We start from the raw sequence: 23,698 nt of genomic DNA, 5'->3' as shown, positions 1-23,698 counted from the left end.
ATGCAGAAAATGTTGGCAGATCCCAAAGGAGTGTAGTAATGAAAAGTAAAAAGAGGCCAATTACAAATTTTTGTGTCACACCTTTAGTAATGGTGCCAGCATCTGTGAGTGAAGTAGCACTCACTACATTGAAGACTCTGTTCGATAGATAGCTCCTGTACCATGAAACTACTCTGAACAGGAGATGCCCTTCCGGCCCTCACAACCAACAATAACACTTATTACAAACTTATATAGGAAACTCATATGGGGAATCACCAGGTACATGGGTCCCAGGGAATAAGATGATGAAGACACACACAAATATAAAGCAAGTGCTGGAACCCATCCTGGAATTAACAACCCTTCTTCCTGAAATGAAGGAGGAAGTGTTGCAAGTGAAGACAGATAACACTACAGTTATGTGGTACAGAAACGAGCAGGAAGGGTCTTACTCCTACTTACTGTGCAAACTGACCATGCAGGTCTTGGAGATAGCCATATAAGTAGTGTTTCCCTAATGGCCACATATATTCCTTCAGTGCAGGATGTTCCTAATCAGACACTCATGAAAGGATGTTGGATGGGGATGTTTTTCTAAATTGACCAGGAGATGGAAGGAGCCAGACATAAGTGACCCATTTGCTTCACATCCAAACAAACAGCTGAGGCAGTTTTAGTTAAGGCTAGCAACACCATGAACATGGAGGACAGATACCTTCTCCCTGAACTGGATAGGTCAGTTCCTGTATGATTTTCTTTCTATATTCTTGATCCCCAAGGTGCTAAACAAAGAAAAGGAGAAGAGAACAAAACTGATTCTCATAGCCGCTTTTTGACCAAGACACTGGCTTCCTCTCCTGAACAATCTGGAAAAAGGGAAACATGAGGTGTTAACTTTGCTAGTGGACTTACTGACTACAAAGAAGGCCCCCTGCTGCAACTCAACCTGTCCACACTGAGGCTGACAGCCTGAATGATCTTGCCTAATCCTATGGAGATAGACATTTTCAGAGGACATGCTAAATATTATGAAGAAGGAAATGGAAATCCAAAACTAATAACATCTTACCTAACAAATTATAAAGGTTTGCCTTCTGGTTCAATTTCAGAGCAGTACACTTCAAAAAGGCTAGAGTGGCATTTGTCCTGGAATATATCAGACTTAAACAAATCTGGTTTAACTTACACATCTATAAAAGTGCATGCTGCTTCTATTTAAGCCTGTGTACCTATACAATCCCCTCTATAATCTAGACCTTCTGTTAAATGGTTCCCAATGGCAGTTGTTCATCTCAGAACTCCTAGAAAGTACCTTGCTCTATCATGGGTCCTCAGCTATTTACTAGAGAAATTAACTTTGCCCCATTTAAACCAACAACCTCTGCCCCTATTCATTTCCTCTGTTGGAGTACACCCTTGGTAACTTATACAACTGTACTTTGTTCTGTTCTTCTGAAAATGGTTAAGGGCAATTACCACAAGCTTCCTCAGAAGATGAATTTACTCACACAAGACAGGGATTCTCCAATCTACCTCAGCCATCAATTTCTTCAACTTACTGCTTGGTTGATAACATTTTAATACATTTTAGGTACCTTTTCCCTTTAGACATGCAGCAGGTATTATGGAAGGCTAAGAAACCTACTACTAGAAAATCGTATATGGCTATGTAGAAGATAGTTACTAGATGTCATCAAAGTAGGAACCAACTTCCTTGTAAGGCTGAGAAATCTTGGTTTATGCAGTATTTGTGTGAGTTATTATCCTCCAGACTTTTAACATCTTCAATTTTTATTTTTTTATTTATTTGCAGTTTGTTTGCCAGGATAGTCCATTGGGCCACAAGGAGACTGTTGTCAAAAGAGTCCTGGGGAGAAAATCTCCAGAAAAATGCAAATACATAGTATACATTGCACATATATATTACAGACTATCTCATAGGAATACAAAGTAAATATGATAAGAAAAGGTTAACAATGATAGAATACATCAATATAGTTCATTAAACAGCAATAAAAAACACTTTTGTAAAAAAAAAAAAAAAAAAAAAAGTAGCGGCCTAGGGTAACTGTTAAGTAGTTGGTCAAATAGTTCATTAGAGTTGTGGAACTATAGGAGGCAGTTATTCATTTCAGCTATCTATCCTTGTCTGCCCATAGATCTCCCATTACTCAAATGAAACAATTTTTGAAAAGGTTATTGGATATCCATCCTCCTATAAGACAGGTGTCTCTTCCTTAAGATCTTAATGATTTTTCTGAAGAAAGTTACACTTTTTCCTTTTGAACCTGCTAATGAGGCTGATTTAAAGTTCTTATCTTGGAATACAATGGCACTCATTGCTCTGACTTCTGTAAGAAGAGTATCTAAGTTACAAGCTCCAAGCTCTTATTGTGATTTAACACACCTTCATCTTTCAAAAAGATAGGACAACTTTGAGAACCAGTCCTTACTTTATGCCTAAAGTTGGTTTGAGAGTTTACATTGATCCAAGGAATTCATCTCTGTTTTCTTTCCAGATCTAAAAAAAAAAAAAAAAGGAGTGAGAATTCTTCACACTCTGGATGTCCACAGGCAACTCACATACTACATTGATAGAACAAAATGCTTCATGAATTCTAATTAGCTGTTTATTATCTGTGAAAACAAGAAAAGGGGGCAGTCAATGTCAAAACAGACAATTTCTGAAATGTTGTCTCAGGCTATTTCTTTTTATTATTCGTAACATAACAAGACACTTCCCAGTAAAGTCAAGGTCCACTCTGCCAGTCTGGCTACTTCTGTGGCTTTTTGGAAAGGGGTGGACCATGGACTCTAGAAATCTTCTAGAGTCAACAACTTGGTCTTCTGTAAACATGTTTACCGAGCACTACAAAATGGATTCTTTCTCTAGGGCCAGAGCAGGCCTTGATAGGGCTACTCTTCATAGACTTCCAGATATCGATCCTTTTCCCTTCTCTCTTCCCCTCTAAGCTATGGCATCCATTATAGCTACTGCAACAGTGATCTGTTTGAAAATTACTCTTACGGTAAGTTTACTTACACAGCTGTACTTTCTTGGTGGCAGTTACAGCCTGATGACTCTGAGAATTCCAAGCCTTGATGTGCAAAGAACTTTTCAGGTGTTCCATCAGGACAGAGTGGCAATACCTACTAATCTTGCCTAAAGTGGCTCCTGAATTGACCTTTAACCACACCATTCAGCTTTCAGTCATTTTTCCCCAATGTTTTGAAACTCGTGCAAGAACACCACATTCCCTTAATGTGTGTAGACAGCTGAGATTCCATTGACATGAAAACAAAGACTTGAGAAAGAATCCATTAGCTGTTTTCTTCATTTGCAAAGGGAAAAGAAGGTAAACTCATCTACAGGCACACTCTCCAAGTGGTTAGCACATTGCATTGCTTTCTGTGATCAGCATCAACGAAAACAAGTGCAAAATCGTATTATATGCAGCAGAGCTGCCATCACAGTCTTCTTTGGGAGAGTCACCACCCAGGCCATTCTGGTCTTTTGTGCACTCCATTTCCAACATTACAATTTGATGTCTGCATCTATGCAGGAGCAGGATTTGTGTCTGGTATTCACCAAGGTACTTTTCCAAATAACCAGTCATTCCACCCAAATATCTCACTGTTTTGGAAAGCTTTCTAAGAAGTGTGGAATGCAACGGTGAATACTTAAGTATAGTTTATTTGTGTTAGGAACTTACCATAAATGAAGACATTTGAGTAGTTTCACTGTGGCAGTCCAGTCTCCCTATCTCCATACCCTTACTTTTGGTATCTGTATTGCTCAGACCAGTCTTGGGGTTGGAGTGGCATCCTTATACCTATATCAAACACTGACATGGACCCATCCTTACTTTGTTGGCTGTCTTCCTGGAGAATTGGGATTGAGGCACCTTGGGGTGGAGTTAGGCTAGTGAGTGAGTGTTTCACCTGGTGTTGCTGGAGCTTCTCCCATGGCTTTCACTGTTATCCAAGCTTCTACAATTAGTGCCACAGTAATATAGGATATAAGCAAATAGCTCAAGGTTCATTATTTTTCTTTGTGCAGAATAGCCACGATAATTTGGGAACAGACTGTATTCTTGTAGATCACTTTACAAGCCATTTACCTTTCCTCACACTTGATCACTTTGGCATATTCTCTTAAAAGACAGATTTCAGTACATCATAAGTAGAAACTATGCATTTCAGTGTTTTTATATATCTTGCAGTCTTGGTGTTATACATAAAAGGGCTGCTTTTGCACTCAAGAACAACCATAATGTAATCATATTCTGCAGTTTGTATTAAGGGTGACTCTGTGGTATAGATGATAAAGCCCTGACTATAATTCTCATGACCTGGGATTAACTGGTATCCTAGGATTTGTAGGATCCAGTGGGAGAAGATGGGAGTCTGTGGCTGATATTGGCTTACCCATCTTAGAGGAGAGAGGTGACCTAATGTTCTTCTGCACTGACCACCCCTCCCCAGTAGGAGACTGTCTTAAAATACAGAAGAAGTAAGATGTGTGTAGCAATTCAGAAAGCAATACAGCTGGATTAAAGCATGTACAGATAGCACTGCAAATGGCATCGGACTGACATTGTGGTTCCTGTTTTGTAGGCATGTAAGTCAGGGTCATCAGGAATGACAAGTTGCATACACCGAAAGAAAATCATTGATGACTCCCTAGGAGACAGCCTTACTATCATTGGCTCTTGCCTCTGAAATGAAGGGATGAAGAGGTAATCGGAAATGGAAGGCACTGACAAATATCAGGCCAATGGGATAAAATGATAAAGAAAAAAATGCATTTCTACCATCTCTGTCCTCACTCCAGAACACTGGGAAAAGATATTCTGACCATCTGATCAAGAACAAATGCGTTACCCTTTCTCCATTCTCTTCAGTTCAAAATGTCTTCGTTCTAATCAAGGAAACTTACTTTTACAGAACATGGCTCACAGTTAAATATCAGTTACATTTTATTAATGCTCTAGTAGGGCAATGCTGCACACTCCATTTTGAAGTCTTTCAAGCTTACAGTTTGGAGTTACATTTCTGTCATATGGTTTCTCAGAAAGCTTAATATGTGTTATAATAAATCAAGCAAACGGGTATTAAAACATTTTATTTGGCTAAATGGAAAATATTTTATTTGATAGCAGTCTAATTGCTGCAAAACTTCATGCAGCATCACAGGTTGTACAGTTTTGATTGATCTTTGTAATACTTGGTTCTCATATTCCTCAGTGAAAGTACATCAGTTTACTGTTTCATCATTTATGTCCATTTATTCTCCTACTGCATCCACATTTCAGATTAACAGTTCCTGAAATGCATCTCATACCTCAGGCTTCCAAAATGAATATTTTCCTTACCCGAGCGATGAACGTTATGATTAAAAGGTCGCATGAACCTGCTTCTGTTGTTGATTTAAAATACTTGTCCTGGAAGGCATCTGTCACATCCACAGAATGACTTTTGACCTGCAAGCTTTGAGGTGCAAAAAAAAAAAAAAAAAGCATAACATATTGTAATGACAGGATTTCTTTTAGAACAATCCTACAATCCTTCTTTTATGCCTAAGTTGGTTTCTGCAGTCACTCTTAAGAATCAATTAATCAGCTTACACTGTCTTTCATCAATCAACCTTACAAAGTTACTTTGCTCTAATGCCAACGTTCTTAGAATTGTTAATACCACAGTATTCCCTTCTTAGTGGCTGTAAGACATTCTCTGTTTAAAGACTAAAATGAGGAACACCATACTATCCTTTGTCAGAAACCTCTAACACTGCCTTCATTTCTGAAAACATTGAAAAATTACTTGAATACTTGAACGTTGGTGCTGAAGTAGCATGAACCTGTCCAGTGAAGTCTCATAACTATATATCCAACTCCATCTAAACTCCTGATTATGGTCTGATCTTATGGTCCCCTAGTTATAACTGTTTTATATGAGGCTTAATATTTTAGTGACTCTTCTTCTTAGTGCATTTCATCGTCATTTATAATATCTTTGCATTTATTTAGTCCACTGAGGAAAGATTCCTAGCAGACCATTTAATTGGATATAACTGGCCAAACAGAACTTTTGATCATGCTGCCCTATAAGTGACTATGAGGTTTGATGTGCATGGAGTTAGTTGTCACAGAGAATTGGTGCACAGAGTCTGCATGGAGTTTCCACATGTATTGGGGTCTGAGGATAGAGCCCCTTACAAGGAAAAATAAGTACTATCAACATTCCATTTGGTTGGCTGGACCTAATCAAATAGTCTTCAAGGAATTAGTCATTTTTAAGAGCAGCTGTATCTACCTAATTTTTTCTCTGGTGTTCCTTTTCTTGTCTCATTCTATTTCTTACAATATTACTTCTTGTTATGGTTACATTTCATATTTCTCCTTTACTTATTCACAAAATACAATACTGTTTAGTTCTTTTGATTAAAATACATTACAAATGTTTGTTTATATGTTCAGATGTTTGACTTTTTTTTACGTTGTGCCAGAAAAAAAAGGTTCTAAATAAAAAAAAAATAAAATAAAAAGGTTCTACCAGGGACTGATTTTCTCTATGCTATCTAATGTACTATACTTTCCATAATCCTATTTTCTGGTACTCTCTCCATGCAAAATGGTCCACCTAACCTGCATAGGGCTAGTAGCTACTTGTTTAATGTTTACTTACAAAGATCTTATTTGACAAAAATGTCTTTTTCTGCAAATGTTCAGTTTACCCAACCTCCAAAAGGGCTAGTAACCTTCTGTTTAAATGTTAACTCACTAAACGCTTATTACATAATGTATTATATTTCTGTAAATGTTTTAACTGTTCTGTACAAATCTTTGTTATTCTTTTGTAACATGTAATATGTAACTTGCAATAATTGGAGCTTTTCTCCCCGGGCCTCCACTGAAAACGGGCTCTTTATGGCCCAGTGGACTTCTCCGGTCATCAAACTTAAATAAATAAAGAAAATATTCAAGTCCATATACCTGCTCAAAATAAATAAATTAATTAATATTTATAAGTCTAAAGACAAGAAACAAACACTCTATTTCAACTGGATTGGGAACTTGTTGCCTTTTTTGTGTGACCAGTCAGCAAGACCCTGAAAAGAACAGTCAGACATCACTCTTTTTTAGGTGACATCCACATCAGCAGACTTCATTAATAATATTCTAACTTGGTATATAAGTGGAATTGCTACATTTGTTTCTTTTTACAGATGTATATATATTATATTTTCATTGCCAGTCCAGAGCCAGTGTAGGTTTCACCCCTTATGTTATGCATGTCATATTTCCTTATTCCCAACTGCCCTTTCATTTAGAAATACTGATACACTGTGCTTTGCATTTAACACAAGTGATGGGGAGCATGTCATTCAACAGCAGACATCCAGTGTGATGGGGTAGCACATCTGGATACCTGCTGCCCAGTAAAGGCCCGCCCTGCATTTTCATTTATTATGTTTAGTAAATGCATAGTCCTAGATAAGCTGAATTTTGTATGCTTCTTATATTTTTTAATTATTTTTCTCTATATTTGAGTGCATTTTTGTCCCTGTTTTTCTCCCCACTACCTACTAGCAATAGCAGTCATCTTCTCATTCACAGGAAGTGTCACCCAAGTGGCCATCTGAGTTCTCTTGTACTTGTCTATTCCCTTGTGTCTGCTTGCTCCATGATGTTTTAAAGTGGGGAATGCAGTGAGGGGTCCACTGAAGCACGAGTGCATCTTCAAATGAGTCACCCTAGTCAACCCTAAGGCGTTGCTTAGCAATCTGTATATGTGGCTGACCCCCACTACTAGTAGTGCATTCTGCCATGACTGCAAGCTACCACCAGTACTGGAAATTGGTAAGCCTCCCTTCAGCATGGGCAAGCTAACATCAGATGCTCATTCCTGTCTTCTCTGACTGGTTAGTCCAGCACCTTCTTTACCAGTTTATCCCCAGTCACATGGTCAGAGTCAGGGGTTCATCCTTCTTCACTACAGACTTGGCTTAGTTATGCTTGTATTTTAGGAATACTTCATTTTTATTATAAATCATGTTATAATGACAATGATTATCTATTTTATTATCAAAGTAAAATTGACTGAAAGAAATAGGTCTTTAATATGAATTAGTCTTAGAGGTTCAAGTCAGGTCAGGGTGACAAGCTTACTGCATTAGCTTCTGGGCAGTTAGGGAAGGGTCACTGCAGGCAATGTCCATGTTTTATGAATTTGTCATTAGCATCTATCGTCTTATTTTTGCAAAGTGAGACAATAAGCTATATATAGATTAAAACAAAAAATATTCTAAGATAAAACAGGTGATAATTGCATCAGAACAGGTGCTTTGATTTAGATTCATCAAGAAACATGAATGAGAACATATTCATTTATTACTGTGGACACTAACATGGAAAAAGTAACTTTTTATTGTAGCTTGCTGCAGTACTTGGTCTAGTCAGAACTTAAGACATTTGAATGACGCAAGCAAGAGACTCACAGATGTGTAGTCCATCCAGCTTTTTAGACAGAGCAGAGAAGTTATTAACCAAGAGAATTTTCATGGTTGTTCTAATGTTAGAATGAAATAGTGGCACTAGAACATAGTTATGAAGTCAAACACAGAACAGATAAATCAAAGAGGACAAGAGAAATTGGAAGAGACAAGGGAGGAATAAAGTAAAATAGGCAGTTGTCAGAGGGACAAAAACCCGCTGGGAAATGATATATGAAGTAAAGTGGTAAGCAAGAGGACTGTAGGTTTAATGATGAAATGAGTCCAAGATAAGGGCAAAAATCATAAGAAGACTGAAAGGGTGGTAGTAATATATATTGACACTGGAAACGTTCATTGCAAGAGAGATTTGGTTGGGACAGAAGGTAGAATGAAATATTATGCAGATATAAAGACTGTAGGTCCTGTTAAAGGTAGACAGGAAGAGAAAATATAGCCTCCGTATAAATAGATGTGTGGGGATAAATCATCAGGGTGGGGCAATGGAATTTGATAATTTGGGTTGTACTGCAGAAATCTGAAAATGTTGTTCCATTCTGCCTTTTTTGTTGTCAAATAAGAACAAAGCTTAAGTACACTGCAACAATTTGGTCTTCACATAAAAATATCAGATCCCATGACTGACAAGACTTTAGAGGAGATGTTTACAATGATAAAAGGAAGGAAACATAAATTTTATTTGCTATGCTTAAGGGTAATTCTGGATGCATTCACATTAAGGTACCAAAATACTGAAGCTTAAGAGTGGGGATTGGTCTTAACATGGTGAGTTCTGAATTAGAGTGGGTTGTATTTGTTGTGACTGGCTATAGCTAAATTAGTTACAATGGGGTTTGGGCTGAGGGAGCTTCCTGTAAGTTTGCAAAGGAATAGTTGAGAAACACTAAGAATATTATGTAGAGAAGGCTTGAAATAGTCTGTCTGACAACAAGAAAAAAAAAAAACAACTTCAGTAATATTAAAGAGAATGTTAGAATTATAGAAAAATCTTAATGAAATGTTAAGAGATGTTAAGTTGTCAATCTCGCCTTCATTCTTGCTTGATGGGTTCGGAGCCGATCCTCGGCTCCGACTCGGCACTTTGCTAAGCTTGAGAGTCACTTTTACCAGCTCGAGGCAGCCCCATATTCCATGATGCAAGGCGGTAAGTACCTAGATCTCGTTTGCCGCTTCGCTGATGAGGTCCTCCTTTTACCAGCTCCTGGTAAGTGTTTAAATTTAAACTGCTATTAGCCCCTTTTCAGTTAAAAAGTATTTTTTCTTAGAAATCTTTCATTTTTTGTTAATTGTAAGCCCCTTTTTGACTAAATTTATTCTTCCTCCTTAATTTTTTTTTTAGTCAGGCCTTCTTTCCCTCCCATCCCCCCCTGTCAGGGTGTGTGTGTGTGTGTGAGGTTTTTACTGATTACTTTAATTTTAACTGTTTGATTGGGACTGTGTGTGTACTGTTCTGTATCCACTATGTCCAAAGAGCAGAGGGTCTCAGGCTTTAAGAAGTGTGACTCATGCTGTCAGAAGATGTCTCTGACAGACGGTCACACTTCTTGTTTATACTGCCTGGGACCTCTCCACCTGCAGGACTCCTGTGCAATATGTCACTCTTTTAGCCAGAGAGTCCTGCAGGAAAGGAGAAACAAGCTCATTTTAAGGGGACTCCTTAAACCGGAGGGCTCCCCGGCCAAATCGGTTCCGGGAAAGCCTTCCAAGACTAAGGCCCAGGCTTCTGTACCAAAGCCTTCGGCCTTGGCTCCGACTTTGTCGGAGTCGAGATTGGCTCCGGCTGGAGCCGATCCGACCTTGGCTAAATCTTCGGCACCGATGGCTATCGGTGCCGATACTTCTATGGTCACTTTGGTGTCGGTTCCGAGTACTGGCTCCGACCACCATGTGGCCCAGGCTTCTGTGTTGGCACCGACTGGCTCCGACACCGCTATGTTGATGCCTGCATCGGCTGCGGCTGGAGCCGATGCATCTAGATCTTCTCTCGGAGCCAAAAAGTTATCGGCACCGACTGGATCAGTGGGTTTGTCGGCTCCGATGGTTCCTTCGAGGAAGAGGTCCAGGTCCCCCTCTTTGGAACCGATTCTGTCGGCTCCGGCCTCACCTCTTCTTTCGGAACGGAGCCATCGGAGCCGATCATCTAGGTCGTCCAGGTTATCTGACCATGATTTAGAGAGGGTGGTAAGCAGATTATTAAAATCACAGGCACTGGCCCAGATGCTTCATAGTCTGTCTCAACAGACGACTATTAGTCCACACCCCCTTCAAGTTCCTCCTTCGACTCTACAACAGAGTTTGGAGCTGGAGTCTACGGGAATAGTTACGGCTATGGCTGAGGGGCAGATACCCCCTCCTTCTGCACCTTCAGCATCTACTCTTATCTCCTCCTCGAGACCTTCCTTGGAGGGATTCGGTGGTCGGGCTTCCCTGGTCTCCTCCGAGGGGGTGAGTGGCATCGGACCCTTGTCCGACCCCACTCTTCCCCTTGGAGCTTCGGCCTTGGTGAGCTCGGCTCCGACATCTGCCTCGGAGCCTTCCCTTTCGGTGGGCCCGAGTCCCAGTTTCTTCGGAACGGGTTCTCTCGGATCTCCCTGGGAGGGGGGCCTTCGAGGTGATGAAGAGTGTGCTGGCCACTGGGCTCAGTCAGCAGTCTATTCCCTTAGCTCCTCCCTCTACAGTGCCTGTCGATATCTCTTCCATCTCTCTTGCTCCCGGACCTAGAGATCCACCGCCTCAGGTTTCCCCACTGGGAAGAACCCCCTCTTCCGAGGATTCTCCTGACCAGTCAGGAGATCCTCCGCGCAAGAGGACTTGTAAGAGGAAACACCTGGACACCCCTGAGTCTACCACTTCAGATACTGACTTAGATGAGTCGGAGGGATCCCCAAGATCCCCTCTCTGAGGATGTCTCCTTTTCAGACATCCTAGAACTCCTAAAACAGAGGGGAAACTGGCCCTCCATAAATCCCTCCGAGGATGAGTCGGTATACCTAGAGGCATTTGGATCTCGACCCTCCACCTCCTGGGTGTCTCCACCTTCGACCCCTTATGGAGGTTATTGCTCGAAGGCTTGGGCTGCTCCTGATTCTGTAGAGCCAGTTCCTAGGAGGCCATCTAAATTTATTACAGCCCCTTCTGAAAAGCAATTCCTTACAAAAGGTGTCCCTGTTGATGCTATGGTGGTGGCGGCCGCCACTAAGAAGGAACTTGCAGATCCTTCCGTACCAGTCCATCCTCCTAATAAGGATTCTAGGACCATGGATAGGTATGGTAAGTGGATGTTCTCCTCAGCGACCTTTGCCATGCGTTCGCTGAACTATTTATGTCACTTCACCAGACTCCAAAGGGACATCCTTAAAGAGCTAGGTGAAGTAGTGCAGGATCCTACGGCTGCAGGGGCTCAAGAAAAGATTGCTTCTCAGCTAGGAATCCTTAATTCTATAGCTAACTCCTCCATGTGACTGATCTCGTATGCAGCAGATGGAGCGAGTAGAGCCGCGGGTACAGGAGTGGCTCTTAGACGTCAATCCTGGATGCGGCTCTGTAATTTTGCAGATCCCTTTAAGGCATCCTTCATGAATTCTCCCTTTGATGGGTCAGCATTGTTTGACCCTCAAGTGAAGGATACATTAACCAGGTGTGAGCAGGATGGCAAGACTCTTTCTGCCGTAGGGGTCCGTTTTTCTACCCCCTCTAGACCTTACCCCAAAGGTCAGAAGGGCGGAAAAATGTGGTTCCGTAAATCCCAGGGAGTCACGACAGACGCACATGGTCAGTTTACCCCTAGAGGCAGAGGGGGTAATAATAACAGACGCCGCTCTAGAGGCAGAGGGGGTCCACAAAACCAGGGAAGCAGAGAGCCTCTCTCTGACAAGCCCTTCTAGCATCCCTGAGATGTTGCCCGGCTGTCCATCCTTGGAGGCAGTCGGGGGAAGACTATCGCTGTACCCAGAAGCCTGGCGTTCCCTCTCTCAAGACAGATGGGTACAGTCGATCATATCCGAGGGTTACAAGATTCCTTTCGAGGAAAGTCCTTTCACTCACAAAAATTCCCTTCCAGATGTGCCACCCAGTCTAAGGGAAATTGCAAAGTTAGAAGTATCAAAGCTTCTACAAAAAAGGGCCATTCAGCCAGTTACAACAGACCATTCAGAGCCCGGAATCTACTCTAGATTCTTTTTGGTCCCCAAAAAGACGGGAGACTGGAGACCAATATTGGATCTCAGCAGACTCAACAAGTCTGTGAGAAAGACAAGATTTCGAATGGTCACACTTCAATCAATTTTGCCCTTCCTAGCCAAGGACAACTGGATGTGCTCAATAGACCTTCAGGATGCGTACTATCACATAAAAATTCACAGACGCTCCAGAAGGTTTCTCCGCTTTCGGCTGGGGTCCAGTCATTTTCAATTCAGAGCCCTGCCCTTTGGTCTCACTACAGCCCCCAGAGTGTTCACCAAATGTATGGCAGTGGTCATGGCTCACCCGAGACATCGAGGATTCCAGGTGTTTCCGTATCTTGACGACTGGCTCCTTTCAGCCACCACCAGGCATCAACTTCTCCAAGCCAGGGATTACACCCTAAATCTCTGCACTCAATTAGGAATTTCGATCAACTATGAAAAATCCTCCTTATTGCCCTGCCAGTCTATTACTTTCATAGGTGCAAACTTAAACACTGTTCGGATGTCAGCAACCCTCACAGACCAAAGAATCTCAGATATCCAAAGTCACGTGCGGATCATCCTTGCCAGGAAAAAGGTGCAAGCCAGAATGGTTCTGAAGGTGTTGGGCCTCATGGCTGCGGCCATTACCCTTCTTCCCTTGGCCCGCTTCTACATGCGTCTTCTTCAATGGATGTTGTTCACCCAGTGGTCTTACCAACAACTTCCCATGCATCACCAAATCCTGGTGACACAAATTTGCAAGAATCATCTATCATGGTGGATTTCTTCTCCCCAGATTCATCAAGGCAGACCCTTTGTATCCCCGGCCCCGGTAGCCACAGTCACTACGGACGCCTCCCTGATCGGGTGGGGGGGTCATTATCAGGGCAGGATGGTTCATGGGACGTAGCAACCGTTCGAATACCACCTGCACATAAATGTCCTAGAGATGAGAGCAGTGCTTTTAATGCTGCAAGCCCTCAACGACTTTCTTCCCTTGGGAACAATTGCTGTTCACACAGACAACATGTCTGTAGTATGGTATATCAACAAACAGGGCGGAACCAAGTCCTACCCCTTGTGTCGAGAAGCTCTCAGACTTTGGCAATGGGCGATCTCCTCTCATCGGTTTCTGGTAGCAACGCATATCCCTGGGAAAACCAACATTCTAGCGGACAGATTGAGCAGAGCTATTCTCATGCCTCACGAGTGGTCTCTCAAACAATCTATAGTGGAGGAGATTTTTCTAGAATGGGGCCACCCATGTTGCGATCTTTTTGCTACTCCCTAAAACAGCAAATGCCCAGACTTCTTTTCTCTCTTCCCACTGGCAGGCCATCCCCCCAGAGACGCTCTAACCCAGGATTGGCCCCAGGGACTTCTTTATGCCTTTCCTCCCTTTCCGTTGATTCCACAAGTACTCCAGAAAGCCACCGTTTTGAGAGCCAAAATGATTCTCATTGCTCCCTATTGGCCTCAACAAATTTGGTTTCCGTTCCTCCATCGTCACCTATTGGTGCAGCCATGGCATCTGGACCCAGTGCCAGACCTTCTGATTCACCAATCGGGTCAGCTGCATCGGTCTATTCCTTCTCTCAACCTCACAACTTGGTTGCTCCACTTCCTTCCTTAGCCAGGCTTCCTATGATCACTAATCCTGTTAGGGATATCATAGTGGCTTCCCTTAAATCCTCTACTAGAAGGATTTATACCAGCAAGTGGAAACGCTTCTCTTGTTGGGCAAAAGCTAAAAATATAGATCCCTTTACTGCCCCTGTTCATGCAGTTTTGGATTTCTTAGCGGAAATCTTTCACTCGGGCTCTTCATCTTCCACGGTCAAAGTTCAGTTGGCTGCTATCTCGAACTTTCATGTCGGGTTTGCAGATCACAACATTATGTCCCACAGGCTTTGTAGAGCCTTTTTAAAAGGAATTTTTCTCCTTAAACCTCCAGTCAGGAGTCCTCCTCCTCAATGGGACCTAAATCTAGTGCTGACATCCTTAATTCTTCCTCCCTTCGAGCCAGCTGTTTCATGTTCCCTGAAGTTTCTTTCATGGAAAACACTCTTCCTTGTTGCTATTACCTCGGCAAGGAGAGTGTCAGAACTTCATGCTCTCTCTGTTCGTCCCCCATATTTGGTCTTCCACAAAGACAGGGTATCCTTGAGAACTAATCCAACCTTTTTGCCTAAGGTGGCCTCGAAAAATAATTTGAACCAATCTATTGACCTCCTGTATTTTTCCCTAATTACTCAAACAGATCGAACAAAATTACATTATCTTGATGTTCACCGCCAACTCAGATATTATTTGGACAGAACAAAACAATTCAGGAAATCCGATCAGCTCTTTCTTTCTTATGCTGAAAATAAGAAAGGCCTTCCTGTCTCCAAAGTGACCTTATCTAGATGGCTTTCTTCCACCATCTCCGAAATCTATCAGCTCAGGGGAAAACAGCTGTGCTCAAAACCAAAAGCGCATTCAACCAGAAGCTTAGCCACTTCCACAGCTTTTCAGGCTAGACTTCCATTAGACACTATTTGTGCAGCAGCCACTTGGGCCACTCCTCATACCTTTGTTTCTCATTACAAATTGGATTTGGCCTCCAGGGATAGAGCCAGTTTTGGCTCTACAGTTCTCAAGAGTCTGTTCCATTGAGCCACCCAGGATAGAGGTGCTAGCGACGCAGTCCCATCAAGCAAGAATGAAGGCGAGATTGACAACTTAACATTGAGAAGTTATGTACCTACCATAACGTTCCATGTTAGTTGTCTTCTCTCGCCTTCTTTCTTGCGACCCTCCCTCCTGCCCCCTGGCCTAGACAGACCTTTTTTCTCCCTATATGGAAGATTGCTTCTTAAGACCAGCTAGTTGTCTGGTCTTCCTTATAGCCCATCCTTTAGGCTTTTTGCCTTTCTTTCCTTCTGGGAAGTTTTTTGTGCTAGGTGTTATTGCCTATAGGTACCAAACGAGATCTGGGTACTTACAGCCTTGCATCATGGGATATGGGGCTGCCTCGAGCTGGTAAAAGTGACTCTCGAGCTTAGCAAAGTGCCGAGTCGGAGCCGAGGATCGGCTCCGAACCCATCAAGCAAGAAAGAAGGCGAGAGAAGACAACTAACATGGAACGTTATGGTAGGTACATAACTTCTCATTATGTAAAAAAGAAATTTTTTTTAAGGAATTCATCCATCCATTTATCAACAACCCCTTTTCCCATTCCTGCACAATGGGTCAGGGTGTCACTTCAGCAGTGACAGTCATCTAGAGACCAGGTTTAAACCGCCAGGTGGCTAGCCCTGCAGCAGTTGCTCTTCTGTACACACTGTGGCATGCACACACACCTTTGACTAGTTTACAATGTCCAATCCACCTACTACATGTCTTTGGAATGTGGAAGGAAACTGTAGGACCAGAGGAAACCTACTTAAACACAGGAATGATATGCAGACTCTGAACAGCGGACACCCTAGCAGAGAATTGAATTGTAGAATCTGTTGCTCTGAGGCGACAGTGCTGTATGCTGCACTACTGTGCTGTGATGTGAAATTCACTTCTTTTCTTTATCTGAAATGTTTTTTCATAGTTCTTGGCACATTCAAGGACTAAAATACTTTAAAATGCCTGTCACCAAAACTCATGTAATTTATGAAACTATAAAACAAAATCATTTTTCCTTAAGGAATTTGATTTTTGACCATTGCCTAATATATTCAAGTAGATTTCTACTGATTCACTGTATACACACATAACCTAAGTGTTTTCTCTTTTTACCACCCTGTTTAAGATAAAACATTCATATGAGGCAGCTTTATGAGTACTTATCATTTCACTGCAGAAACACCTGTGTTTGAGAAAGTACAAACCTAAGGATGTTAGTCTCTTACTACTGATCATAAGCTTCAGCCCACCAAGGATTTTAGCAAATGTTTTCAGGACTCTTGTCAGCCTGTTTACAAACCTTATTATATGAGGACTGAGTAATACTACCAGATTAAACATTAGGCCTAATTAAACTCATAAATAACTCCAGCAGGACTTCTAGTTTATCTGAAACAAAATGTGTGTGTGTGTGTGTGTGTGTGTGTGTGTGTGTGTGTGTGTGTGTGTGTGTGTGTATTCCATTGTTTCATAATCTGATTTACAAATGTTTTCAGGGCAGGGTGAGTTTTCTGTTTGTAATTACCAGATGTTTTGTTTTTCACGTTCTGTGTCTTCAGTGTAATACTTTGATTAAAATGTACTTAATGACAGAATATTTTCTTGCATTCATTTCTGTTTAATAGTGTTATTAACTAGAAAACATGACTGTAATTTACAGAGTACTGTCTGATGACCTACAATATTTTTATAATGTCATCTAACTTAAAGCATAGGAGACAGATCATTAGATAAGTATGGTTCAGGTATCAAACCCTGAGGAGCATCCTGGCTAAATTTAAACCAGCTTTATCTCTTTTATTCATACACTATGCACCATTTTCTATTTTGTAGCTGTTATGTCATCCATGCTACAAGCTATATGGACAATTCTAAACTTAAGTCTTCAACCACTAACCTGTGATTAAGTCAAATGCATGGACAACATTGATTTGCAAAGTCTCATTCAAAGACTGAATCACATTTGTAAGAAAAACAGATTACAAGAATTAAGTGACCTGTGATTTTTCCCCATCTGTGATAACTTATTGCTTACATACAGCTAACATGAATAAATCTTCAGTTCAACAAACCAGCAGTGTAATATTTCCAGTCATCAGTGATTAGTTCATTTCACCCCTAAACTGCTTTGTTTTTAAGAAGTTTAGGGATCATAGCAGACATAAAGTCAAGGTGTTGTCCTTCCAAGTTCAACCATAACCACTGCCATTCTGACCAATGTGAAGCCAAGAAAATCTGTATGATATTTGTATTCAGATTGTAGCATTGAAAAGAATATTATATAATGTCAAACTGTACTTGCTTTCTTGCACTAAGCTACATCAGATCATACATTTTAAATTCACTTTGACTGCTTTGCTTTGACAATAAAATAGCATATTTGAATTTGCAGCTACTGCATGAGGGACCATAACTTTAAGTTTGTGTTCTAGGACAATTGAGGGAATGTGTTCTACCATTACAGCAGCAGCAACTGCCTCTTAAGCAAGGTGGCAACTCATTTGTCACTGGATTCAATGCCATGGTGTAATAAACTAGTGGCTCAAGGTTTTCTCCATGTTTCTTTGTAAGCACATCTAGTGCAAACCCACCTTTTCCTCCCCATGGTAAAGGCTGTGATGTGTTCAGTCTTAACAAATTTGTCAGTGGTTTTATTAATTCTGCATAATTTGAAATCCACTGTTTACAGTATCCTGCCTTTCCTAAAACATTTTGAGTGACTGGGCGAAGTGCTTCAGTTACAGCTTTCACATGAGAGGGTTGTATTTGTCTTCTTCCTGAAGGTATTAAATGACCCAGATATTTTGCTTTGGGTAACCAAAGTTGCATTTTTCCCTGGCTACCTTATGTCCCATTTCTGCTAGGCTTATCAACAGAAATAGTATTCTGTTGACAGTGCCACAAGGAATCAGATGATAGACGTAAATCACCAATGTACTGTAATAGTACTGATTTTTGGGGAAACTGTATGTCTGAAAATTCCACTTCTGAAATCTGAGAAAATATAGCCAGTGATTCTGTGTATCCATGTGGCAGCCTTGTCTAAATGTTATTACTGTCCTTTGTATGCAAAGGCAAACAAATACTGGCTGTCAGGGTATATTGATATAGAAAAGAAAGCAGAACACAGGTCTGTAGCAGAGAATAGTACACAACTAAAAATAGTTGCTGGGCTTAGAACAATTGGATAAGATGACAGTATTAACTGATTTATAACCCTCATATCTTGGTCAAACCTATAAGTGTTTCTTCCAGGATTTTTAATTGAAAGTATGTGAGTATTACAATAACGTTATCCCTTGCTGTATTAGGGATTGAAAGACTGTCTGAATTCCTTCTTCTGTTTTAGGTGTTAAAGGATATTATGGTACTCTGGGAAGTGACTTGTTTGGGCCTACTTGAATCCCAACTGGTTCTGTAGATTTTAATTGTCCAACTATATTAGAATGGATGTCTAGATACTCTTCCCAAGGAGTGCAATAGATGGTGGACTCTAGTTTGAATAGTAAGTCTTTTCCCAATAGATTTACTAGAGGGTTGGGAGGATGGCCTAATGGTTAAGGTGCTTGCCTTACAAACACAATGTGCAGGGTTTGAGTCTCACAAGGGATAATTGGCTAAGCTTAAAATAGCTCGCAAGGGCAGTTAGCTTAGTACTAACCTATGAACCTATGGAGCTGTGGTGCTTAACTAAAAAGCATGTTTTTCTTCTGTTGGACCTAAGGACACATATAGGTTGACATACAGGATAGACAGTCCACATATTTGTTACTCCTACTGCTTCACTTCACTGGACAATGATATTTTACTGACTGAGTTCACCATTGATTGAGTAGCTCTTGTATCATCAAAATGCCCTAGAAAGAATTGCCATGGAAATGATCAGTAATGATACAGGAACCCTCCAGATGCTAGACCCAACCCAGTTTAGTTTTGTCAAGGGCAGGTTGTGCCTTCTCAGCCTGGTGGACTTCTTTGAGAAAGTCACCAAAGCAATAGATGAGGGCAAAATGGCTCACACTGCCTACCTTGACCTGACCAAGGAATTTGACACAATACCCCACTCAGGTATTGTTGACAAACTCAAGAGGTTAGGTATAGACCCTTATGTCACCTGGTGGATAGCCATCTGGCACAGAGACAGAACCCAGGAATTTAGAGTTGAGGTGTCCACCTTTACAAAGAGGCCAGTCACAACCAGGGTTCCTCAGGGATTGGTGCTGGGATTTCTTCTTTTTTACTTCTCTAAAGTCAAGGTCAATATCAATGACTTCTGGCTGACTAAATTAGCAGATGATTGCAGATTAGGAGCAGTCATAAAAATCCCCCACTGACACAAATGTTCTCCAGGAAGGGCTGACACAGGAAAATGACTGGTGTCAGAGCCATAGATTAAAACTAAATGCCAAGAAATGCATAATAGTATCCTTCAAGAAGTCACCCACCCCAGGTAACTATCATATTGACAACACAACATACTGGAGGGATAGATTCCTGTCCCAGAGACTTCCCATACTCTGGAAAAAACTACCTATCTATACCAAACAAAGCTCCTTATTAGCACTCTTCAAGAAAAATCTTGATGATTGGACGGGAAATAGGAAATTCACCCCGGAGATCACGTCTGTGGCTCTGCTCGACAGGGGCACAGGAAAATAATTTTCTTGGGTGGCGAAAGCCAGGGTACCTTTTTGGCTAGGCTTGTATAGGCCCTAGGGCCGATAGTTGAGTACTTACCTATGAACACCCCAAAGAGTTGAACCAGGAGTCCGGGACTTGGGAACACAGTGATCTAGCCTTTGACCATCATTTGTCTACAGTAGTGAGGAAATCATCCTGTGTTGTGCAACTTATAAACAAAGGTATGACATCTAGGCCCAAGGAGGTCATTGTTCCACTGTTTAGGAATTCATCAGACCAATCATTGAGTACAATACCCCCTTTGGTATGTACCTAATAAGGTATATCCAACAGTTGGAATGTCTGCACAGGTTCCTCACTAAAACAATAATAGGGTGTAGCATGTCCTGTGTAGACCACCTCAAGGACCTATCCCTATATTCTGTCTCCTACTGGCTGCTGAGGGGAGATATCTGCCTGGTGTACAAGGCATTGTCAGATCCACCCTGATGGACCTCCTGCATGTCTGCAAAACAAACAGATTTACCCATTCTAGACTTAAACCTTGCCTGTGATAAAAATAAGACCTCCTGGAGACTACCCCTTCTCTAGAACAGGCTCCCCATCCATATAATCAGAGTTCCTCCCTACCTCAATTCAAGTATAACTTGGACAATTGGATGTGGAACAGGAAATTCATCCCTAGTTTGGCACCTATGTCTCTAATGGACACAAACAACCTGTAAATGGTTTATCTTCCACACTTCTGCTTGTAACTGTTTCATCTCCCAAGCCCTTGCTTACACTTATCAAGAGTACTATAACTTGTCAGAGATTTGGGATACATACAAGGCCCTTATGATTTTTAGCGTAGTACACACCTATATACCTATAAAGATCTGGAAGGTTTTGTTTAACAGTATTTTAAAAGGAGGAGAAGCACCAACATCCTGGAAGAAAGCTGTGGTGGCTGTAATACCTAAAGATGGTGAAAGCCCATCAGATCCAGCTTCAAAAAGGCACATTTTGAATCCTAAACCATGATTATAAAGTGTTTATGTCTGTAATGGCTAAAAGAATGGCAAAGGTGATGACAGAATTGATATATATGGACCAATGAGGTTTTGTGGATGAGAGGCAAACATTTGATAATATTAATAGAACGCCAGAGGGAAGCAAAATGTCAATAAATACCACTGTTGTAGGTGGATCTTGATGCAGACAAAGCATTCAACAAACTAAGCTGGAATTTTATGGGGAGGGCAATGGAAACATTTGCATTCTCTGAGAGAATAAGGTTGATTAGGAGGAATATATGAAGGGGTCTGATAAGTTCTGTTTGAGTAGAGGAACCAGGCAGGGGTGTCGTCTTTCCACTTTATTTGTATTCTATTTAATACCATTGGCAAAGAAAATAAGGGACTCAGCAATTCAAGGATATAATTGGTATGGTAATGAAGAAAAGCTGAATTTATTTGTAGATGATATTATTTTATAACTGATAAAACCAGAAAATGATATTTCAGTGTTATGGAAAATTCTGAGACAATTTCAGTTTTTTTTTTCAGGATACAAAATTAATGTAGATAAAACAAAGGCAATAACTGTAAACTAGCTACCACACATGAATTAGTTCAGCAATGCCTATATTTATTGGGGGGGGGGGGGGTCCGTATCAGGATTATCAGAGTTTCAATACTTTGAATGTCATATGGTTGGGACCATATGATCGAAGTTTTGAAACTTTGAATGGACATTGTGGTACAGCATGGAATGGGAAATTTGCCTTTTTCTACAATGCAGTGCAATCTTGGTGTTGGTATATTTAATTAGCAGGAGTGTGTGGAGTGCAGGGGAGGCTTGCCCCCCTGCAAAAACATTAAAAACAGAATTTTTATTTTAATGTTCAAAGTTCTGAAACTTTGATCATATGGTCTTTGCCATATGAATTTTGAAGTTTTGGAACTTTAATAATCTGACATAGATCCATTTATGGAGACCTGATAAAATGAAGTACTTACATGTATGGATTAAAAAAGTTTCTTTTATGGCAGCTAAGAATATATGGTAAGAGACTAAACATAAGATAATGCAAAAATTGAGAAATTGGAAGCTCTGCTTTATGGATATGGACAGTAAGATATAAGCAGTGAAACAGTTTTTAGTCTCTAGTTTTATACACAGATCAGGCATATTTTTATTAACCATAGGAGAAGTTGTTATTATCAATTAATAAAGAGTTGAAGGATTTTATCTGAGAGGAGAAGAGAGCTTGAGTCAAGTGAGGTAAGTTGATCCTTCCAATAAAACAGTGTCTTGGGATTATCTGATTTGAAGGGGTATCTCAGAGCTACACAGTTAAGGCTTCTATACAAAAGACAAGCAGAAATCTATAATTCAAAGTGGAAAAGGGTGATGATGCAATATGGGGGAAACTAAAAAATAAGGAGAGACTGGGATTTTGGATGCAGATCCTTAAAGAGAATAACAATAACTATACATAATATACTCACAAAGTAATATACTCACAAAGTAGCAGAAAGTATTCTAAGAACTGTTTTTGGCTCACTTCATATTGCAATTCCTGTTTGTATTAGACTGACTCGCCTTTAATTTGTCTACAATCTGTCTAAATTTCTCTAAATATTAAATGATTGTCATATAACTTGTATCGATTCTTAACCAATGTTTTTTATATCATGTCTAATTTGTTATAATTATTTAAACTGCAGATGTTTTTTGTTTTATTTATGAAGACTGTAAAATTATTGTTCTTAAAATGTTTTGTTAAAATTAAGAGCTTTTCTTCCCTGGCCTCTGCCGAAAATGGGATTCTTCTACCTTGTCAGACTTTCACGGTAATCAAATGTCAATAAATAAATTAATTAATTAGTCTGAAAGTGTTCTTTCCAAACTTTTCTAACAAAGGGGAGTATACTTTACATTTGCTAGATGATCACGACAACTCAGGTTTTATTTACACAGGCCTAAGGATATTATGAAATCTGATCAGCTTTTCATTGCTCTCTCTAAAGATACATTTGGTAAATGAGGTATCAAAATTAACTATCCATATGGCTCTCTGACCACATAATGTTCAAGTGAAAAGTTGGGATTGACTTTTCATGGAAAATGAAAGCTCATTCTACCAGTTCGAGAACCATTTCTACTGCCTTTATGGGCAGGCTTGGTATTGACAAGATTTGTGCATCATCAGCTTGGTCTCTCCATACCTTTGTTTCACATTATAAGCTGGATGTACATCTTATAGTGCCACCATTCTCAGGAATATCCTTCCTTGATATCACCCAGGTGTTTGGTAGCTTGGGAATCTGTCCCAAATGTTGAATCAGATGAAAACAGACATCATCAGGTACAAATGTTATGCACTTCTCATAACACTACATCTGTTTTCTCTTTTTTTTTTCAACTGGTTCTCCATTCCCCAGCCTAAATTGTCTTATTACACTCCAATCAAATGGTTGGAGCTGACCAGGGGCTTTGTCTTTGGACAGCCTGATTTGCTGTTCTTCATGACTTTGCCATTATTGTTCACATTATTAAGTAGGCCTATATTTGTTGGTTATAAAATATGTCTTATGTTTATAAGCAGGCAAACTTGATCTAAGATACTTTGTGGAACAGAGGAAGTCATGGATAGGGAGGATCCAAGCTTCTGAATAGCACTGAGGTTGGATCCAGTCAGATCTGATAATCCAAAGGTTGAATCAGATGAAAACAAAGCAACACGGGT

At 40.6% G+C, this 23,698-nt stretch overlaps 1 protein-coding gene across 2 annotated transcripts in view; it reads left to right on the top strand.

The window, feature by feature from the left end:
* Positions 1-23,698, top strand: part of HCN4 (hyperpolarization activated cyclic nucleotide gated potassium channel 4) — a 2,820,592-nt gene that overhangs the window by 1,007,275 nt on the left and 1,789,619 nt on the right. The gene's annotated exons all lie outside the window — the stretch shown is intronic.

This window comes from Protopterus annectens, chromosome 7.part0 (genome assembly GCF_019279795.1).
Source record: "Protopterus annectens isolate FY-2018-M chromosome 7.part0, PAN1.0, whole genome shotgun sequence".
Classification (NCBI taxonomy): domain Eukaryota; kingdom Metazoa; phylum Chordata; order Ceratodontiformes; family Protopteridae; genus Protopterus; species Protopterus annectens.
Note: the sequence above shows the minus strand (reverse complement) of the source record. Positions and strands in the feature narration are given on the sequence as shown.